Raw genomic sequence first — 15,494 nt, forward strand, 5'->3', positions numbered from 1 at the left:
GCCAGGGGGGTCTTCTGATGGACGGGGGGAAAGCGGGGCACTCCTGTATGAAGTGTCACAGGTATGCAGTGCACCTGCAGATACTTGGTAACACAGTGGAGGAAGGACATGGTCAGGGAGAATAGTGGGGTTCCTTTAGAGTGATGGAGGTCCCAGCCAAGCTGGGGACTTGAAAAGCACCTCAGCCTTGGATGGGTACAAGGACCAGAACGGTTGGTCAGTTTGTTTTTCTGTTTGGTTTTGGCTCATCTGCTGCTACTGCCCAGATAAGTTTACTTTGCTCTGTTACGTCCTGAAAAGGGTGGGCAGGACAAAGGGCTGTTCCTGGGTATCTCCTTATAATTGTATATAAATAGGTGATAGTAAAGCAGGAAATTAAAGACCTGCCCAAACCACTCTAACAGGAACGTAGCCTGTGTGTCCCTGTGTGGTTGTGAGCTATGCTGGCGATGGTACATACCTTCGGTAAGGTCGCCCATGCCAGACAGGTCAAAACAGCAGGGTCGGATACAATAAATCTATGGGCAGGATGAGCTCGTTAGCCTTCTGACAGTCATCCTAGGAGAAGGACAACTCTAATCTCAAACCTGGGCAGATGGAGCTCGCTTAACCCTGTAAGACCATCCATCTAAGAGAAGGTCACTCTAATCAAACCTATGTCCTGAGGATCTCGCTGCCACTGTCCAAGTTCACTCGGTCCTGGTAGATGTACCTCAGGATTAAAGGGTGGGTTCAGTTCCGTGCATACTGCATCTCACCTAAAAATCCATTGTGGAGGTTTGAAGGCTCTACCCACATGCAAAAAGTCCTGTAGCGATGGACGAGGGTTGAAACGGCAGGTGAAAGGTGCACTGGAAGCCGCAGACTCAACTCCGCATGCAGGCGGTTCAGGATATTGGTCATTTGAGACTGACCGGAGATGACAGTCTCTTGGGGTAGCACCCTGAACGACCAAGTAGCCTTTTCAAGGACAGCACTGCTTGCTCCACTCAGAGAGGGGCCTAGAAAAGGTGGCCTAAACAAAGCTCATCTCCACTTTCACCCGGTTGGTTAACTGCAGACCAACGGGCATCTTCTTCCAATGCGGTTGCACAAAGATCAAAAGACAAAGGCATGCACCTGCCTCCAAAGGTGTACCTAAATTAACTCTAGCATGTTGGAACATCAGAACCATGCTTGATTCTGCAGATAGTGGACGTCCTGAGCAGTGTTCTGCCCTAATTGCCCATGAACTGGCTCTTCTCAACATCGACATTGCTGCTCTCAGTGAAGTTCGCTGCCGAGGTAACAGAGCCCAAGAGAGCATGCCCCGACATAGGTAACCTGGTTGGTTAGAGAAGTCACATGGTGTTAAGGAATAAAACCGCGCCGAGTTTGAAATAAAGTCTCTTTGACCACATCACCGCACCAGGAGCATCTTCATTCCTTGTCATACAAGGGCCGCGCTGCTACATATGGCAACCCGAACAGCGACATTTCGCTTATATTAAGCCAATTAACCTGGACTCTTTTAGCTTATATTAAGCCACATATTCTCCTGAATCAGGAATTTAGCCGGTGGTTCCGGTATCGTCTCAATTCTCGGAGACGGGAGCCTTTACCGCTAAAAACCTTGACGTCAATAAAGCCGTGGTCTTAGTAGCATCTAAGAAACGGAAGTTAATTTAGGAGCTCAAAAAATATTAGGAAAGTGCACGAGAGAAGAGAAGAAAGAAGTTGAAGAAGAAACCGAAAGGTCGAGCAGCAACCGGATAGAGCAGAGGCTCCACACAACATCAATGCCGTGAGTCGGACTGGGAGGCACCCCGCACGCCTAAGACTGCTCCCTGGGCGAGAGTGTGCCTGCAGCTCGGAGACCCGAGCCGCGGAGTACCTTAATATCGTCAGGGAAAAGCCATTGGTTCCCGTGCGTCGGCCAATCTGGTAAAAGCGGCCTTGCCGCTGCCGAGAGCACCAGCCGGACCTAGTGCGAGAAGCAGCTTTGCTGCTGCCGCCTCTTAACATCTCCAGTCACCGCCGGGCCCCCACGGAGCCCCGTTTCAGTTTCTGTTCAGCAGAAACTGCCGGGGTTCCCTGCCTACTTGCCGCCTCCGACCAGCTCCGCGCCGAGCTTAAAGGCGCCGCTGCGACCCTGCCACCCTTCCCCCCGCGCGTACCGCAGTCTACAACTGCGGGGAAACGGCCGAGCCACGCACGTGCACTGGCCGCCCCCCCCGCGCCGCAGCAGGGACCCGCGCCGGGAGTATCCGTCTAACGGAGCCCAGCGCTGCCTTAACACCGCCCGCTGCCCCTACCAAAACCACGCTGCGCTCAAAAGCCACGTGGAAAAGCAGAACTGCGCCGCGACCCCCGACCGCAGCACCCGACCGGCACCCGCTGCCGTGCCGAACCGCCGCTGCCGCGAACACCGTGCCCGCCGGAGCCGGACCCGCGCCGCGCCGCCGCCGCGTGACTGAGCCGCCGCCGCTAGCCACGCGCCGAGCTGCCCCGCGTGCCAAAGACGCCTGCGCCGACCCTGCCCCGCGCCCGCCGTTTGCAGCTGCATCGAGGAGCCCAGCCGCCCCCGCGCCCGCCATCGCCGTCGCCCACCGATCCTGCCCCGCGCCGAGCCGCCGCCGCGCGCCCCCCCACGCCACAGCCACAACAGACCCGGACCCCCGCAGAGACGCCGAGAGAAAAAAACCGCAGAGAAAAGACTGCCAGATAAACAAAACTGCTACACAAAGGACTCAGAACACGTAGATAAGGTAAACACAGACACTTGTTTCCATAGAAACCCCATGATACATTGAAACGAAACACAGACACAGGCGATTGCCAACTTTTGCAATATAAAGCAGTTTACTCGGTTATAAACTCTGCCGCACAAAGCACACAGGGAAGAACAAAAAACCCACACCGTACCCCCCACTCAGACTGCTGATAGCAGCACAACACAACATAGTAACAGAAACTCAGGGAAACATACCGGGGAAGGGGACGGGAGCCGGGAAAACACAGTCGCTGGGAAGGGACAGAATTGCCATGCAAGCTCCTGGCCTATGGGCCCACAGCAGGCAATTCTGTTACAGCGATGGGGGAGTTAATTCAGCGACCATACCCCATTTCGCTGTGGATGAACAGCGACCACGTGGCCCGGTGTGGCCACAACCATTTTCCCATCCTCACATCCCAAACCCTGACCCTTCTCTTCCGGCCCAGGTCCAACCCCGCCCCACCCACAGACACGAGAAGGGAGGCGACTCCGCCCCCTACTCGCCGCCTGTACCGCCCACCCCCCCCCCAACAGGGAACCGGTTTCACCAGAGCTACAAGGGGGGAGAACTGGGAGGGATGGGGGGAGGGGGAGAAAGAGGGGGAGAAGGAACAAAACAAGATTCCAACGGGAGGGATCAAAAAGGCAAATGGGGAGAAGTCAGCTAACATGTGGGAACAATGTCTAGACAAGGCAATTCGTATGGAAAGCCTGAACGTTAATCAGGCATACCCAGATGATATTAGCCAAAGCCAGTCCCCTCAGACTCCAGCCCTGGATAGGGCTACAGAGAACCTGAGGCATTTGATAAGAGGTTCTGGTCTGTCTTTAACCAATATTTTCAAATATTTGGAGGCATTGAGTTACATCTATCCTTTCACCACATATGACTGGGAAGAATTGGTAAAATTAGTTCTCAGTGACACCCAATATACAGTTTGGTTAACTGATTTTCAGAAAAATTGCTCTATTCATATTAAATACTCACGGGCAGGCATCACGGCACACCAATTAAGCAGAGAAGAAAATTATAATATAGATTTACAATCAAAGTACCATAGAGAGATAGCCAGGCAAGCCCTAAAAGCTATGGAAAGCATTCTCACTGCAGATCAAGATGATCATCTGTCCCCCATTAAAAGGTTACAAAGTTATACTGAGTTAAATTTAAGATGTGTAGACCAGCTGCAGTCTGCTTTGAACAAGCAAATTAAATACAATGAAGCCAGAGAGATGCTGTACAAGCATTTGGCTTTTGAAAGAGAAAATGCCAACTGTGAAGGAGTTTTGCAGAACCCTCCTGCAAGGGAGAACTGTGACTTTATTGAGCTGGTACAGTCCTACCAGAACGCTAGCTCTGAGAAGGAGCTACCTGCCTCTTTAGCTGCAGCTTTAGATGCCCAGATAAGAGTACAGAAAGAAGTCAGACACACAGCTAGTTGTATTAGTTGTGGAGAAATAGGTCACTCTCAGGAAAATTGTCCATGGAAGCCCCTAATAGCAACATTCCATAAACACCCTAGCAACAGAGAAATGACTGAGTTATACCAAAGGTGCCATAAGCAAGGTAAAAGATGTGCTACAAGCATTATACTGCTTGTAGGAGCCCTGCTTGCTGTAATCCTTTGTAGTACTACTTTTCATGTGCAAGAAAGGAAACAAATTAAGGCAAGCCACAATATGCCAATAACCAGTCCCCAAAATACCTGTGTATCCTGTACCCCAAAGAAAGGTGACAGGTGGAAAACATTGCAGATGTTAAGAGCAGAACATGCAGTCAAAAAACATGCAGAAGCCTTGCAGATCGGACTGCCCCTACCTCTAAGGCTTCTAGCAAATTGGCCACGAGTGGTAACTGATTCAAAAAACCATTCCTTTACCATTCTCCTTCACCCAGAAGGTGCCCAGAAACCTTTCTTTTCCATCATGGTTTTAAACAGTGCACAATCTATGCAAAGTCACTGCTGGGCTGCCCTTCCTCAGCGGATGCAAAATACATCGATAAAGTATCAGACAGTCATAATACATCATTATGCAGATGACACGTTAATAACCACGGCCACAAGAAATGAACTGCTATTTGTTCCTGCTGCTTTAACCAAAACCACCCAAGATGCAGATCTTCAGGTTGTTTCAGGAAGAATCCAACAACCACAACTCTGGACTTGCCCGAGACGAGAGAACCCAGCAAAAAGGTTCTACACAGCTGACACAACTCGAGGTAAAAAACATTTATATTTACAGGAGTTGCAGAAGCCTCAGAGAGCTACCAATTGCTTAAAACCTGTTTTAAGCATAACCATAGGGGATCTATACCCTCTCTTTATGTTGCTAAGGGAGAACTTCAATTTAAAGTCTGACAAATCGTCAGCTGCAGAGGCAAACCAAATGTTAGAGAATTACACCAAGGTGATAAAAGGCAAACAGAACAACAGAGATGCTGAAAGGCAATTCTGCCTAGTTTTTGTTTCCAGCAGGTATGAAGCATTGCAGTTTGTTTCAGTGGGATCAAACTGAGAGAAGCCCACTGTTGATTCTAAAACAACTTTTTCTGTCATGCCACACCACCTAAAATCTGTGTAAGTTGCTAATATGTTTGCGAGCTTGTCATTTAGGGCAGAGCACGACGGAGAGAACTGGACAGAAGAAATCCTGCCTTTACCAACATTCCAGCTTTGAAAGACAATTTGGATAGGATGACAGCTGAGGACGCCGGATTTTAAGATGCCTTGGCAAGTTTTAGTGGTAATATTTTAATTCATCTCCTTAAGCACAGATTGTGGCAGAATTCTGCAATTTGCCTTTAAAGGCCATACCAGATGCAAAACTGAACCAGTGAAAGGCCTCAGGGCCTTCACACATGCATCTGGAAAACCACAAAATGCTGCAATGACTTAAATAAATCCTGCCACAGAACAGTAGGAAAACTACAGCCATGAACCAAGCTTCTGTATAGTTCTGAGACTGATTGTCATTCATGTTACCTTGGAAAAGTTTTTTGGATGTTATGATTGTGCTTATTATGCTATAAGATTAATATCCTGTCTTGAAAGTTAATTTCCTTGAGATATTGTTAACCCTTACCTGTTGTTTAAAATGCATTCTGTTTGGTTCCTGTGAGTTGCAGAAGGTATGATTTCTATATATATGTACACAAATCACATCCTGACATGCCACAGACAATAACTGACAGTAACTAAGAAGCTGCTAAAGCAGCAATGTTTAACACTATACCCAGAGTTTTAAGGCAAGCAATTGTCTCATTCATTACATCAGAATACAGGTTCTCTAAAGAGACCATTCAAAACAATTAATAAAAACTACATCATCAAAGTATGCTCACACTGTCAGGAAATTCCGGTCATGCCGTGTCAGAAAGTATTAACCCTAGCTGGTTAATAGCAAGTAAGTTCTAGCAAACAGATATATACATCTTTGAATTAAACATGTTGAAAATGTACGTGCAAATAGATACAAATCCACAAAGCATAACTGCTACTACATCCACTAGACAAAACACAAAGGTGTAAAACACGAGTTAGTTGCTTAGTAACCTTGATACACTAAAATGGATTAACATTAATAATAACCAGCTACTTCCTATCAAATAGGAAAATTCTCATGTCATAAGCATTCCACATTAAACCATAAAAGAGCAAAAGCACATTACATTTTGAAACACATGTTAAATTTAAACAAAAGGGGGGAGAACCAGTGTAACCTGTAAGAACATCTGTAAAAAACTATGTATGTTATCAATTTTTGAGTTGTGACAGTGCTGAAAGAAGCAGGTCTGAAAAGCAGCACACACCTCAAGCGTTTGTTTCTCCCAAACTACTAATCATGGTAAGAATTGATTTCAGGACATTGGACGAGATCCCTAGATTTTGTGACTCAAACAGAATTCTCCCAAGTGTGTAAAACCCTATTCAAATATGTGACCACAGCAGCAGGAACCAGAGCAATGCAGAAGTTTGAAAAGAGTTATGTTATGTTTTAAGTTTACATTAGAAAATGACCAACGTGGTGAAACACAGTCTCTGAAATGTGTGTGTGTGTGTGTGTGTTCGTGTATGTTCAGTGTACGGTGGCCACCGATGAGTGAGATGAGTGAATGAATGAAAATAGTTGTTTGACTAATCAAATGGAAAACAAAACACATCACAAGATAACATTACCTCAGCCACAGGTCGCTTTTAAGAAATTAAAGTTTGCTAAGATTACCCTGTTTCTTAAATAAAGTTAAATCTCCCAGTTATAAAAACCCTCAGATTAAAAAAGTTATAATTTACACACAGATAAGATAAGCCCAAGTTAATAAAGTTATCTCTCCAAGTTGCACTACCCTATAGGAATATAAGAAAGTTTTAAAAATGTTTACAATAGAAGTATAAGTAATCAAGCAAGCAATGTGCTGGATCACTGTGAAACTTGGTAACTTATAATGTTTTGATTGTTTGAATTGTTGTTTGCATTTTGTTTACACTGTTATCGTGACTTCTTTTAGATATTTAGGAGAGGGGTGATGTGGGGAGGTGTGTCTAAAGGCACAGGGGATGTGCCGAGGTAACAGAGCCCAAGAGAGCATGCCCCGACATAGGTAACCTGGTTGGTTAGAGAAGTCACATGGTGTTAAGGAATAAAACCGCGCCGAGTTTGAAATAAAGTCTCTTTGACCACATCACCGCACCAGGAGCATCTTCATTCCTTGTCATACAAGGGCCGCGCTGCTACAGTTCGCCTTCACGAGGAAGGAAGCCTCAGAGAACATGATGCCGGTTACACACTCTTTTGGTCAGGTAAGCCCAGAACTGAAAAACATCTCTCAGGTGTCAGCTTCATGATCAAAAACTCTATTCTTCCCAAACTCGAAAATCTGCCAACAGGTCACTCTGACCGCATTATCTCCCTATGCCTTCCACTCCACAACAACCAACACGTCGTCCTCTTTAGTATATATGCCCCAACTCTCCAAGCTGACCCTGCCGAACAGGATAAATTTTACGCTGACCTGCACCACCTTACCCAAAAGGTGCCTGCAGATGATAAGATCATTATCCTTGGTGATTTCAACGCCAGAGTAGGTAAGAGTTTTGATGCCTGGAAAGGAATATTAGGCAAGCATGGTGTTGGAAACTGCAATGATAATGGTCGACTCCTGCTAGAATTCTGTGCAGAACAACAGCTCACCATCACTCATACTATCTTTCAGTAGAAAGATAGTCTGAAGACAACCTGGATGCACCCCAGATCTAAGCATTGGCACTTCATTGATTATGTCTTGGTGCGACGGAGAGATGTCCGCGATGTCCTCCATACCCGCGTGATGCCCAGCGCAGAATGCCAAAAAGACCATCGACTTGTGTGCTGCAAACTCAACTTCAATCTTAAATTCAAACCTAAAATGGGCAACATCCCAAGGAGAAGACTCCAAGTTAACAATCTCCAATCAACCACAGTAAGAGAGAGATTCCAGGTAAACCTTCAAACTAGGCTTGAAAACCATTCCACAGATTGTGCAGATTCCTCTCCTGAAACAATCTGGCAGCATATTAAAACCAGCATCCTGCAATCCTCCGAAGAATCCTTAGGGTTCTCCCTCAAGAAGAACAAGGACTGGTTTGACGAAAACAATCAAGAAATCCAGGACTTGTTGAGGAAGAAGAGAACCACACACCAAGCACACCTTGCACTGCCATCTTGTCACGCAAGAAAAACAGCCGTTCGTCTCGCATGCAGCAAGCTCCAACAGAAACTCCGTGACATCCAGAACAAGTGGTGGATTGATCTAGCTGTAAAAACTCAATTATGCACAGATACGGGTGATCACAAAGGTTTCTATGAGGCCTTGAAAACAGCATACGGGCCCACATACCAGGTACAAAGCCCTCTACTCAACGCTGATGGGCAAATGCTTCTAACAGATAAAACCTCCATTCTGAATCGATGGTCTGAACACTTTCAGACTCTTTTCAGTACCAACCGTGTGGTCCAAGACTCAGCAATTCAGTCCATCACACAACAACCAGTAAAGTATGAATTGGATACTGCCCCCACTTTAGGAGAAACCCTCAAGACCATACAGCAGGTAAAAATTGGCAAGGCAGCGGGGGTTGATGGAATTCCACCCGAAGTCTGGAAACATGGGGGCCTTGCACTACACACCAAATTTCACGAGTTTGTGGTGCGCTGTTGGGAACTCGGTGAACTACTATCAGACCTTCGAGATGCAGTCATCATCACTATGTATAAGAAGAAAGGTATTAAATCTGACTGCTCAAACTACCGTGGTATTACTCTGCTCTCCATTGTTGGCAAAAACCTGGCAAGAATACTCTTGAACAGACTAATACCCACTATAGCAGAAGGGATCCTACCTGAAAGTCAGTGTGGTTTCAGAGCCAACAGAAGCACCACAGACATGGTATTTGTTCTCAGACAACTGCAAGAGAAGTGTAGGGAACAGAACAAAGGTCTTTATGTAACCTTTGTCAACCTCACCAAGGTTTTCGATACTGTGAGCAGAAGAGGTCTGTGGTAGATTTTGGAACGTTTAGGTTGTCCCCCCAAGTTCCTTAAAATGATCATCTCACTTCATGAGGATCAGCATGACCAAGTCAGGTATGGCAACACACTTTCTGAGCCCTTTTTAATTAAGAATGGTGTGAAACAAGGCTGCGTTCTCACTCCTACCTTATTCACAATCTTTTTTAGCATGATGCTCCAAAGGGCCACAGCAGACCTTGATGATCAGGACGGTATCTACATTCGATACCGTACTGATGGAAACCTATTCAATCTAAGGCATCTGAAGGCCCACACCAAGACCCTAAACCATCTTGTCCGGGAACTGCTTTATGCTGATGATGCTGCCCTTGTCGCCCACACAGAAGCAACTCTGCAGCGTTTAACATCCTACTTTGCAGATGCTGCTGAGCTCTTTGGGTTGGAAGTCAGCTTAAAGAAGACAGAGGTTCTCCATCAACCTGCACCTCAGGAAGTCTTCCATCATCCCCACATCACCATTGGCCAATCAGAGCTCAAATCAGTCCAGTAGTTTAATTACCTAGGCAACCTCATCTCCTCGGATGGTAAGATTGACAGGTTGGCAAAGGCATACAGTGCTTTCGGAAAACTCCACAAAAGAGTATGGCGTAATAAACACTTGAAGAAAAGTACCAAGATCAGTGTTTACAGAACCATAGTGCTGTCTACTCTCTTGTATGGCTCCGAATCATGGGTCACCTACCGCCACCACCTGCGTCTCCTAGAACGCTTCCATCAACAGTGTCTCCGTACAATCTTAAACATCCACTGGTCAGATTATGTGACCAATACATCTGTTCTTGAACAAGCAGCAGCCACAAGCGTAGAGGCCATGCTGATGAGAACACAGTTGCAATGGGCAGGGCACGTCTCCAGGATGAAGGACCACCGCCTCCCTAAGATCATGCTTTATGGTGAACTTACCACTGGCTGCCGCAAGAGAGGAGCCCCGAAGAAAAGATACAAGGACTCCCTGAAACAACATCTCAGCCTTGGTCATATTGATCACCATAACTGGTCTACTCTGGCCTCAAATCGGGAGGTCTGGAGACACACCATCTATAACACTGTTGATGTTTTTGAGAAAGTACGCAGGATCACCCTTGAGGAGAAAAGGCAACGCAGAAAGAATCGTGCCTTGCAGAATATACCACCTAAGGAGTCTTTCTGTTGTGCCTTTTGCAACCGGACATGCCTATCTCGTATTGGTCTTTTTAGCCACCAACCCGCTTGCAACAAACGTGGGTAGAGCCCTCCCCAAATCTTCGTTTGCGAAGCCTAGCCGTGATGATGATACAGATTTTAGTATAACTCTTCTAACACTTTTAGTAGCACTTTAGCTAAGTACCTTTGTATTAGATTCCTGAAATGTTGTTTAATATTTCTTGTCAAGAATTCCAATGGACAAAGATTGTAGCAAGGTAAAGAACATTTTATCTGTATAAAGTATTCTTAGAATAAGACACTACAGGCACATTGCTTGATATGAGGGAGTCAAAACTATCAGAGAAGGCCCAGAATCCTTGAAAATGGTCCAAGAAGGACAGAGATAGTTGACGAAGACTCTCGTGGGAGGAAGATATGGGGTCTTGGGACCACCAACCCAATTCTGGGAGGTGTGCCTGTGGGATGACCTGGGGGACAGACAATTTTTGGGCTGGGTGTATCCCCATGAGATAATAGTTAGATATTATAATTAGATGATACTATAAATTTGTAAAACCTGGGGGGGGGGGGGAAGTGCATATGCCATCTTTGTGCACCTAAGATATCTTATTAAAGAGCTTTTTTACCTTTCTATACTAACACTGTCCAGAGAATTATTTCTTCGATTTTAAGCAACAAAATAAACAAAAGCACAGAAGGAAAAAAGTTCAAAATAAAATTCAGGAACTCAAAAATGACTCAGAGAGACAGAGAGAACCATCTGTTTAGTTATCAAAAAAAAAGATGACTGGGAGGTCAACTGTGATATGTCAGCACCTTCACAAAGTGAAAACAAGTATTAAAAGGCTCTAGTTAGCAGATAAAGGTATAACAGGAGTTAGGGCTCGAATCCAATGCCAATTTGCATTAGAAAACAGGTATATGTTTTCAGCAGTTACCATGATCAACCATTGGAAAAAGAAAACAAAAACTCTGTAGATCCTGAATCCTTAGTGTGTGGTCCTTAGTTGCTGGCTGGGATTAAACCACAGCAATACATAAAAGTGAAAAAATAAAATCAGTTTAATTTATGAACTAAATAATCTTTCACAAGTCAGCAATTAAGTCTTTGTTCCAGTGACCTGAAAAAAAAATTGCTTTTAAGCACATATTGCACAGCATGTTCCCCAACACACATGCAAACATTTCCCACCACACTATGCTATTCACAACAAGTTGTTCCATGAGCAGTAGAACTAGGAGGGCCTGGTTTCCTTTGCACTTGTGCCTTTACTTTCTTCAATCATAGCAACACCAACATATCCACCCTCAATACCAGTTCTCACCCAAATCTCCTCAACACTTTCCCCATCTGACTCCACATTGCCTAACTACAAGCTGAGCAAGAGGCAGTCATTGCTACGTGACTGGTTGCCAAAAGCTAACCAGAACACAGGTGCAGAATAATAGATAGGGTTAAAAGTTAAAGGAGAATAAGAATTACAGAGGAGACCCAGATGCTGCTTCTTGCATGAAACATGGTCATGATGCCCCACAAAGGTTCCCCAAACATTGATAAGAACCTGTATGACGGATGCACTGGAGAGGGGAGCGATGTGAAGGCAGTGCGACCTCCCTCCACAAACATCCTACAGGACGTAGAACATGGTGACACTTTGTGCCATATCTGTCCACCAAGAAAAATAGATGTCAAGGACAACTACCCAATTAAGTACTTATGCCTAGATTCACTCAAACTCCACCTGAATCTAAAGAAATAGTATAAAAGGAAGTTGGAAATGGAGAAAAGTCAGAGGAAGATTTCCACCAAAACTGCTGGGATTGGCTGACAGGTTGAACCTGTCTTCTCTCCCCCCACAGGGGTGCCTTAGGTGAGAAACTAATAGTTTAATGTGTGCTGACTACTGCTTTTAAAGACTAGACCTCGCTTTTACTCCATAATATATTAGTAGATTGCTTTGGGTTAGAGTTTGTGCTTGTGCTTGCTTTATAGTATTATTAGATTGCTTTAAATACATTTTTGCAGCTAGAAGCTAGACCCTATCACCGACAAACACGAACCTTATTAACCGGTCACAATTTGTATTAATAAAGAGTGTTATTCCGTAAACTGTTAGAGTGAGTCCTTTATAAAGTGCTGTATTGGGTCTGGCTGAGTTGGAGTTCATTTCCTCATAGCAGCCCTCACAGTGCTGTGCTTTGCATTGGTAGCTAGAAGGGCATTGATAACACAATGGTGTTTTGGCTACTGCTGAGCACAGCATCAGCACTGTAACATTCCTTCCTCAATCGAGAACAAGATCCTGGGAGGGGATCCAAATAGACCAGCTGACCCAAACTGACCAAAGGGATCTTCCATACCATATGACGTTAGCTCAGATATAAAAGCTAAGGCAAGGAACTGCTACGCGTGCTGAAGCCCTGCTTCTCGGAAGTGGTTGGCTGTCGCTGTTAAGTTGAGATGGCCAAGCAACACAGAATCGATCTTCTTGCAAAGCAGGGACAGAATAGCAGGAATGATGAGAGAGTTTATTGTAACAGGTTACAGACATTTATACTCTTCACACAACATGTACACATACTTTAGGATTGGTTGACAAATAGCAAAGTCATGCTGATACAGCTTTTGCCGAGTCATGATGATCTGGTTAAAGCAAAGTCACAGTGACTTGCAAAAAGTCCAGGAAGTCTGTTTTTGTACTTCCTGTCTTCCATCTTCTTACTTCCTTCTGACAGACCTGTTGTTGACTCTGACAATTCCCCCTTTTTTTTTGTATTTATGCCACAAAGATGACCTTGACAGTCTGCTTTAGGGCCCTTTGCAACAGGTTGACCAAGCAAGGCATCAGTATTGACAATCCCTGATTCAAAGCTAAGAAGAAATGCAGCATCCCACAATAAGAATGGACAACAACACTTCATCAAGAAAAAATTAGAGTTCATCTATCATCTAAAATAAGGACTCGCTATAGTCTGACAGATTTATGTAACACATTCCCTTAAAATCTTAACACTCTAATATAAAGTATTTTTAAGTTTGCACACATATATATCTATACAGTCTCTCTTTCTCATACAATCTTTTTCCAGTCATTCATTGGTGGTCACCTCAGTCATTCTTCACTCACACACAACCGGAATTCCCATTATACTTCCACACTTCAATTACACATTTTACATTTCAGGTAGTTATTTGCTATGTACTTTCCAGTTCGTCATTTTTGGTAGTCACATTTAACGACTGTACCTGGTTTGAAGAGGAAGGAATATAAGAAATATAAGACCTAACAAACTTAAATGAGATCTATTCTGAGTTAACATCTGTTTATGCACATACATAGTCTCTTTCCCCCTTTTTTTTTTTGTATTTAAAAAATGTTCATTTGATGTGTAAAATGCTTTCTTGATAATAACTTGTTCTATGAATGAGTTAGAAACTTTTGCATATTTGTAAAAACAATGTTATTTGAGTTAAAAGAACATAAGAAAGTAATGCCTGTTACTTTTAATTTCTAACTGAAATGCACTTAAGTTGCCTCATAACTTAAATTCTATTGTTATGATTATTATCTGTTATCAATCAAAGTATTATTGCATCAGAAAACACACCATGCATCCTTATGCTTTCAGACAAATTCACCTGTATTTGTCATTTTTAGCTACATCTCAAAGGTGCACTAAATCAACAGTTTTATGGCTTTAGTTGCATGCTTTGCTTATATGCATGCTGAGAACATAAGAGAACCAAACTGACAGTAGGAATATTCTATGGCAGTTTTGTTATGTTCTGCCAGTTAAAGAACTTATCAAAAAATTGAGGTAACGACAGTGTTCACACCACTCAGCTGAGAATTGCTCAAACTTTTTGGAAGTTTTCAGAAATTCAAGTACACAAACACCAGCTGCAACTTGTCAGAAATACTAGATAAATTAGGTTGGCTGCATTTTATTAGTCTATTAGCTGGTGTTCGCACAGCTCCCTGTAAATTCTTTTTCTTACTCAGGGCATATCTTCTTGGGAGAACTGAAAAGGCTGGTCTAAGGCGAGGCACTTGCAGTACTGGAGCACAAAAACTCCACAATCACTGTCATTTTTCTGTTGTGGAATGCACTTTGTCACAGCAGTCTGCCAACCCTGAAGGAACTCGGGGTGATTCTTCTCCTTTGCTTCAGTCAACAAATGCTGTTGAATGTTCTCCACACAAAACTGAAAATGAATGCCTTGGAAATCATAAAATGAAATAGTTCGACTAGGGATGTTCACAGTAATGAGGGATCAGTGGACTTCCAGGTAAATAGGAATTAATAAGAGTGTCTTTTTGAATAAGTCCACCTTTTTAGTCCATCGTTTTACCCCATTATATCCTTTGGTTACGAGCTGTCCATGAAAAAAACTGTTAAAGAAATGAACCTTTTCAGGGACTGCATTCATTATGAGTTCACCATACATGTTAATTATTTGGTCATTCAACCAGTTTTGGCCTTCCAGTGTAGTTAAATCATCCATATCTAGCATGTGTTTATTATAGGAGACCTGGAAATTGCAAGTGGAGGGGTTTGGATGTTTTTCCTGATATTTCATTATTTCTCTGGTGATAAAAGGTTTTATATGGGAGAAATCTTCATTAAAGACTTCTTTTAATCTCTCCAGGACATCTTTTTCACAGAGTCGTATTAACCTGCCATATTTCTTTATAACTTCATCTAGGAATTCACAAAGCCACGTTGCTAATTGCTCATCAGTTATTCAAGAAGTTTTCTGACTGTCCCTTTTGTCTCCCTTGTGAGTTCCTGATTTCAGTCCTGTGCTTTCTTGTGAAGGTTCTTCGAGAGGATTTTTACAGTAAGGGTGATCTAGTAATATTGAACTAAAAATGTTTAAGGAGTCCTCTATTTCCCTTTGGTTAGGGTTGTTTTCATTTTGTGTTGGCTCTATGGATAAGAGTCCATTTGTATGATTGGATAAAATATATTTTTATCTCTTTTACTTTTCTATTATCAAGTCACACACAGCTTAGGATTTGAA

The 15,494-nt window shown here is 43.8% G+C and overlaps 1 pseudogene; it reads right to left on the reverse strand.

The window, feature by feature from the left end:
• Positions 1–14,293: 14,293 nt before the first annotated feature.
• Positions 14,294–15,419, reverse strand: LOC113959937 (annotated as a pseudogene).
• Between the last annotated feature and the right edge of the window lie 75 nt (positions 15,420–15,494).

The sequence above is a fragment of the Corapipo altera genome, unplaced genomic scaffold (genome assembly GCF_003945725.1).
Source record: "Corapipo altera isolate COAL_440 unplaced genomic scaffold, ASM394572v1 60796, whole genome shotgun sequence".
NCBI classification, from domain to species: domain Eukaryota; kingdom Metazoa; phylum Chordata; class Aves; order Passeriformes; family Pipridae; genus Corapipo; species Corapipo altera.